Genomic DNA, 6,748 nt, shown 5'->3' on the forward strand with positions numbered 1-6,748 from the left:
TTACTCAATCACTCAAAACCTTGTTTATACAAGTAATTTTCTTTTCTATGCCTAACATTCACACTCCAGTAGCTGCACCAGAGACAACTCAGGCTTCAGTTAGGATACTTCAACATGAGTCCTGGAGTCTTAAAGCAGCAGCAGGTGAAACTGGGGGTCTACCCAGATAAAATCAGTCCAAAATCACCATCAAACAAAGCAAAGCATCGGCATGGAATGCAACACATTATTGTGGGGTCTTTATCTCACAATATAAAGTGTATTGAGGCAAGTATTGTGATTTGTTGCTATATAAATAAAACCGTATTGAACTGACAAAAAGGGATTGACAAAAACACTCTGAAAACTTAGCTAATACACAACAACTCTTTTGCAACCACAGTGAATAGCCAAGAGAGGCTGAGGTGTGATTAGACAGCAGAGCTAAGGCTACATTCATTCAGTCCACTCAGTGAGCATTCCTCACCCCATTTTCATGCCACATTATGATAAAAACAGGGTATCACGAAAGTCATTACAAAACTCTATTCAATTCTTGAAGTCAGCATTGCAGACACCGGTCACACTCATTAATGGTCAAATAATTTCACTGAACTTCTTGTTCAAATAACATGTTGCGATATGGTAGTCTGGGCTAAAGTGCTGAACTGATGATCAGAATAACTGCCAGTGCCAGCTGAATGGCTAAGTAAATATTCTTTTTAAAATTGGTGTGAAAAATTATTCCGTTTACTTCTTTGCAGAATTTCAGTCCTCATTCGTCTTTCAAAGTGATAAGCTGTCATTGGAGATTTTGCAGTTTGGATGTTCCTATTCTGGGTTACAGACTGAGTATAACAGCATGCCACTCTTCACTTCAAGATGCTGTGTGCCTTTGTGTTTCATTAACAAGTGAATAACAAACTCCAAACAAACAATTCAAACAACTGTGCATCTCGTCGCCTAGAGATTTCATCAGAGGAATGATGGAAAGGTGTTTAGCACAAAGAAATTAGTATGCAAACACAGGAGTATGCGTACACGTGCACGCGTGTCTGTTGCAAGCTGACTGGGGAAGGGAGAACCAGTGACATTCAGTAGCTTTGAGCAGAACTAATGCTGAATATTTCGGCTGCTTTTTTAAGCTGAAGAGCGGAGTTCCCTAGAGATGGCTGTGATGTGCTCTGATTCACAATGGCAATACCTGCACTTTCACATCAAGGTAAGTATGAGAAGTATTGATCTGAGAAGGAATCAATCCCACTCATAAAGTCTGTTAGTGTATTATTCATCAGTTCATCTGTCAGTCTGTTTATCCAGCCACATATCCGGTTATCAAAGGGTTTTCCCTGTCACAAATTGAAATCGTCTTTAATTTTTCATTTGCTGCTTCCTTTCTTGCATGGTGACCCCACTGATCAAGCAGGTGTAACACAGGGGTGTGATAACCTTTGCAGAGTTCTTGTTTCTCCATTGTTAGGCAAAGCTGCACCCTTCATGAGCTTACCATGTAGAAAAAGGCAAGCAGCTCCAAGATAATGATGATGGAAAACGGAAAAAAATACCTTTTTTGCAAAAGGGATAAAAAACATTATTACCGTGCACTTAAATTGTCTGTATAAGTAGGTTTTTAGATATCCGTGTTATATCCCGAAGATCTGTCCTGACTGATCTTATTCATATAAACTGAAAAATAACTAGTAATACCTGCATTGCACTTAAAGTTTGACATTGACATCTTTGTCTGGCATTTGACCTTCAAAAAAATTAGTAGCCTAAATTATTAGGAGAGTGCACTGGTGAAATCTAAAAAATAATTAATTCTTTATCGCCAACTTATCTGACACTAGAAACACTGTTATGATTCCGAAAACCCCTAATCCAACTACGTCAGTCCTCGGAAACACTAATATTATGCAAATGATATTTGACCTGGGTGTAATTAACATGCCACAGTGCATACATATTCATAAAGCCTTCATTGCTTAAAGGCGCAATAACTAAGATATTTAATGTCTGATCGAATAAAATGACCATAATGTATCTGCAGGGCTGGGGCCTTGCCAGCTGCTTATTTCTGGCTTTAAAACCTTATTTGTTTTAGAACAAAAACACCACTTCAGCTGCTCACATTTTCAGCTGTTCAGTGATGCTAGACTACGTCTGCTACAAATGAATAAACGGCATAACAACTCAAATCATAATATCATTCATTAAAAGGAAATTTGTAGACTATTTTTCTCCCAAAATAATGACTTATTTTGTCATTATTAAAACAAATGAAAGGTTTCTATTAATATTACAAAACACAAATAAACAAACAGATGAAGTACATGTCAATAGGCTGCGATTTTTCCTATGTCACAGTGTATTGAGACTCAATATACGTCCACAGTTGAACATAAGCAGACTCGAAGAGAGATAAACAAACTCAAAAGAGGATCGTTGCTTATTGATGTAACACATTGTCACCTGCCGCACTCGGCGTAGCATTTGCAGAAGCAACTCTTTCACACGAGTGAATGCAAAGTAAAACATTGATTAGAAGCCAAGGCAGTTAGCAATCAAAAAGGAAATTACTTTTCCTGTGAATGATTTGCATATCAGGATCAATTAATGATGTGGTGTCTTAATTAACTCCCAACAGATGAGAAATGAATAATTGTGGATGAAACCTGATATATAGAGTCAAGCGCTTTAATAGGCATGGGTAGAGAAATGATATGAAATTCAGTGTTGTTTAATCCAAGAAATATGACATTTTCCCCTCAATAAAGGGGCAGTTTTGAAATGACAGATACTGAAAATTATTATTAAATAATGCACTTTGGCAGTCCTAAATACCTGAACACCATATTGTGTTTCAAGTTCAGAATTGAATACTACAACAAAATTCAAGAAAACTTGAAATTTGGACCCTACTGTGCGGTGGGGATAGGGTTGGGGTGTTTGAATAGTTAAATCAGCGGTCCTCAACCTCTTTTGCGCCACAGACCGGTTTAATGTCAGACAATATTTTCACGGACCGGCCTTTAAGGCGTCGCGGATAAATACAACAAAATCAAATGATACGACCGTATTTTGTAAATATAATAATAAACACAAATTGTCTAACTTTATTAGCAGCGTCCTCCTGAAATGCGCCAACAACATTGAGAGTAACATCCTCCTTTCGGCCCCTAATGCTCTATGGTCGCTGTGGTAACGTGTAAATATTTCTTTCAAAATAAGACACGCAACTATAACACAGGAAAAGTCCCAGGGAAACAGAGTTAACAATAAAAACCCTGAAAACCATAAATTTCACACCCGAGCCTCAACTCTCTTGGACTGTTACCAAACGACTCACGGATCGGTACCGGTCCGTGGCCCAGGGGTTGGGGACCGCTGGGTTAGATCAGGATGAAAATTATGTGAATAATATGGTATGGTTAGTTCAGCTCAACTGAATTTCTATTACTGAATTTTATATAGCACCAAATTACAACAACAGCTGCCTAAATATGAGGATCTTTACCTAATGTTGTAAGATAAAGATCCTACAATAATATAGAGAAAACCCCAACAGTCAGATGGGACATCAGAGGTCATCCAGTTCTTTAAGTCTTTAAGACATTCTTGCAGTTTAATTAATTAGTCCAGGGGTAGGCAACTCCAGGCCTCGCAGGCCGGTGTCCTGCAGGTCTTAGATGTCTCCTTGATCCAACACAGCTGATTCAAATGGCTAAATTACCTCCTCAACATGTCTTGAAGTTCTCCAGGGGTCTGGTAATGAACTAATCATTTGATTCAGGGATGTTGACCCAGGGTGAGATCTAAAACCTGCAGGACACTGGCACTCGAGGCCTGGTGTTGCCTACCCCTGAACTAGTCTCTGTCATCTGGCTTCATGGACAGATAAAGCTGGGTGTCATCTGCATAGCAATGAAAATATATGCTATGCCTTCTAATAGATCCAAATCCAATTGGAATCCATTTTTGGGAGCTATAATTAACATAGCCTAAAAACCAAATAAGGGAATAACTTTCAGAAGAATGGTGCTGCATCCCTAAAAAGACTTTAAGGATCCAAAGATGCACCAATCCTTTTTGGTCCATTAGGTCTAAATCTGCTTCAGTCTGTTGGAAGAGAAAGAGATGTAAGCTTCCATTGAAATACTGAAAATATATTATATGCTTTTCATGAACAACCAACCCTGTAAATAAGTAAGAAATAAACAAATGATTAAAAAGTATCCACGTTGCTGAATAAAATTTCCAAATGTTTAAATGTAAATATTTTAAACAGTTAAAAAGCCTTCGCTTTAAGGGCCATGAAATATATTTGAAAATAGCTGTATGTTTTACTCCGGCCCAACTACCTGATTTACCAAATGCTGTTGTTTTTTAGATGAGAGCTCTGCCATATGGTGCACACAGCAAATCAGATTGTAACTTTGTTTTTTAAACTGATACCCTGTACTTTCATAACTGGACCACCCTAATCAGATAACGTACAAATATAAACCTCTTCTTACACATATATACACATCACACCTTACAACTTTGTGTATGCTGGCTGAAAATGAACATGACGCAGTGATTCCCCTGATTCTGTGACACCGAGGAGCCAGTCGCGGTGGTTATGTGTCCAGTGCTAATGTTGCCGAGCTGATGCTCCCCCAGCCAACCTGCTCACAGCGTGCTCTCCAGAGGAAGGCCTCCCATCGACACCGCGCACGTACCTTCATGATTTATGAGCCATCTGTCGCATCTGATGTTCCTGTCGCCTAAGACAGGATGTTCCCGGCTGGCATTCTGCACTGCTCTGCGTGGGCGCTGCCTGGGTGTGCCAAGGTCCGCTGTAATTAAATTACACCAAGTGAGAACAGAGTGGTCCCCATAATGCAGAAAAACCTTCAACACAGACACAGAGAAGGCATATCAAAAAATGTTAGCATGTGGTAGAATTATACTGTACAATGGGAGGGTTAAATAAAAAATCCTTTTATCTACTGAACATATTTAAGAAATGTAACTGAATGGCGACACAAAATGAAAAAAATGCAGATTAAAAAACCTCAATTGTGGCCCCGGGTCCAGAGTTTTCAGTTTTGCTGGACTTTTACTACCAAGCTATGGTAACTTGTCCTCTAACAGCACAAGAGATACATTAGCATGCACAACATGGCACATAAAGAAACAGCTTGGACACAAACCCTTGAGAAAAAAAAACTGTGATACTGACTCCACTGCAACAGGAGCATTTCTAACCAGCTTTCTCAGCCTTTGTTGCTATAACTGCTCTCATACTGTTTAACTGGTCACCAACAGCCAAAGCCATTTGTTGACCTGATTCAGACACGACTGAACTCCAATCAGCAATCAGCGCCAACAGCTGTACTGATTTGTTATGCTTCATTCCTGTCTTGTAACATCCCAGCATGTTGTTTTCTGTCGTACTCACTGATGCTCTGTGTTTTGACCAGTTGTTTACCTGTCTTGTCGTCTTGTGTCATGTGCTGTGCCTTCCTGCCCTGCTTAATCTGGTCTGATCTATAACCTGATTGTGGCTGTACCTACATCAGCCTAATGACAATGTAAAACCCCGTGTCCAGGTCTGATTGGTCTGGACTGCAGAGAGACAGTTTAGCACCTGGACTCCTTCACTACAGAGCCCTGCAAGTGCATAGCAACATAGTTTTGCATTGTCTTGCTGAAACCAAGGTCCTCCACTGAAAAACACATGTTGCTCTGAAACCTGTGTACACTTTTCAGGGGAGTAATGAGGCCTTCCAAAAATATGCTAGTTCCCTATACCAGGTGCACTAATGTGCCCCCGTGCCATCATGGATGCTGGTTGTGAAAGCCAGAGATTCCTTTCCTCTTGTGCTAGGAAAACTTGGTGTCCATGATAACAAAAAAGAAATTCAGTTTTTCTTTTTTGTCTCAGACCCTTTATTTCTCACTTCACCTACATCTATGTTAAAGAAATCCAAGCCCAGAGAAGGCAGTAGCATTTCTGGATTTTGATTATGTCTTGTTCATTTCATTTGTATGGCAGAGTTTAATTGAACTGTATTCGCTTACACTCCAAAAAGTACCAAATGGCGAAAATCCTGAATGCAAGTAATTAAATGTCATTTTCCATGTAAAATAAAGTGTTATATTTAATGGGATCTGGATCTTTTTATTTATCTAGCACTCAGTCATTAGCTAAGAATCTTTTTTCTTTAAATGGAGTAAAGCGAATAAAATAATTTTACCTCTAATAATTTTGTTTCTCCTTTAAAAAATCTAAATGTTACTAAAATTAACCTGACTGGATTGTCTCTACACACTGCATTGTAAAATTTAAAAAAATTGTTACAATTTTGGGATACATTGTATGAAAAAGGAGATTTTAAATGTACTTCTCAGCTTATACCATCTATTTTCTTTCTCTTTGTGCCTTTCTCCTTCTTCCTAATTCAACACATCGGATGACTGAGGAAATTACTCACTCTGTTAAACCAATGAGGTCTTACCACAGCCTCGCTCTCTGAGCGAGCCTGTCATTTCTGAAGCTGTTCTTTCTCTGCCATCTGTGGTCATTTCAGCGTCACGTTGATGCAGTCCTCCTCCACCTAGTTCACCTCAGTTTCATCAGAAGTGTTCATGGGTTCTTCCACTGAGCTCATCACATTCATCCAGATCTTAAAGACTATTCTTCACTTATCAGAAAAGTAACAAGTATAAAATCTAATAATATAAAACGGTTTGGCTATTTAATCATTCTTGCTAATTAGCA

This window comes from Pundamilia nyererei, unplaced genomic scaffold (genome assembly GCF_000239375.1).
Source record: "Pundamilia nyererei isolate P.nyererei 1_Seehausen unplaced genomic scaffold, PunNye1.0 scaffold00067, whole genome shotgun sequence".
Taxonomy (NCBI): domain Eukaryota; kingdom Metazoa; phylum Chordata; class Actinopteri; order Cichliformes; family Cichlidae; genus Pundamilia; species Pundamilia nyererei.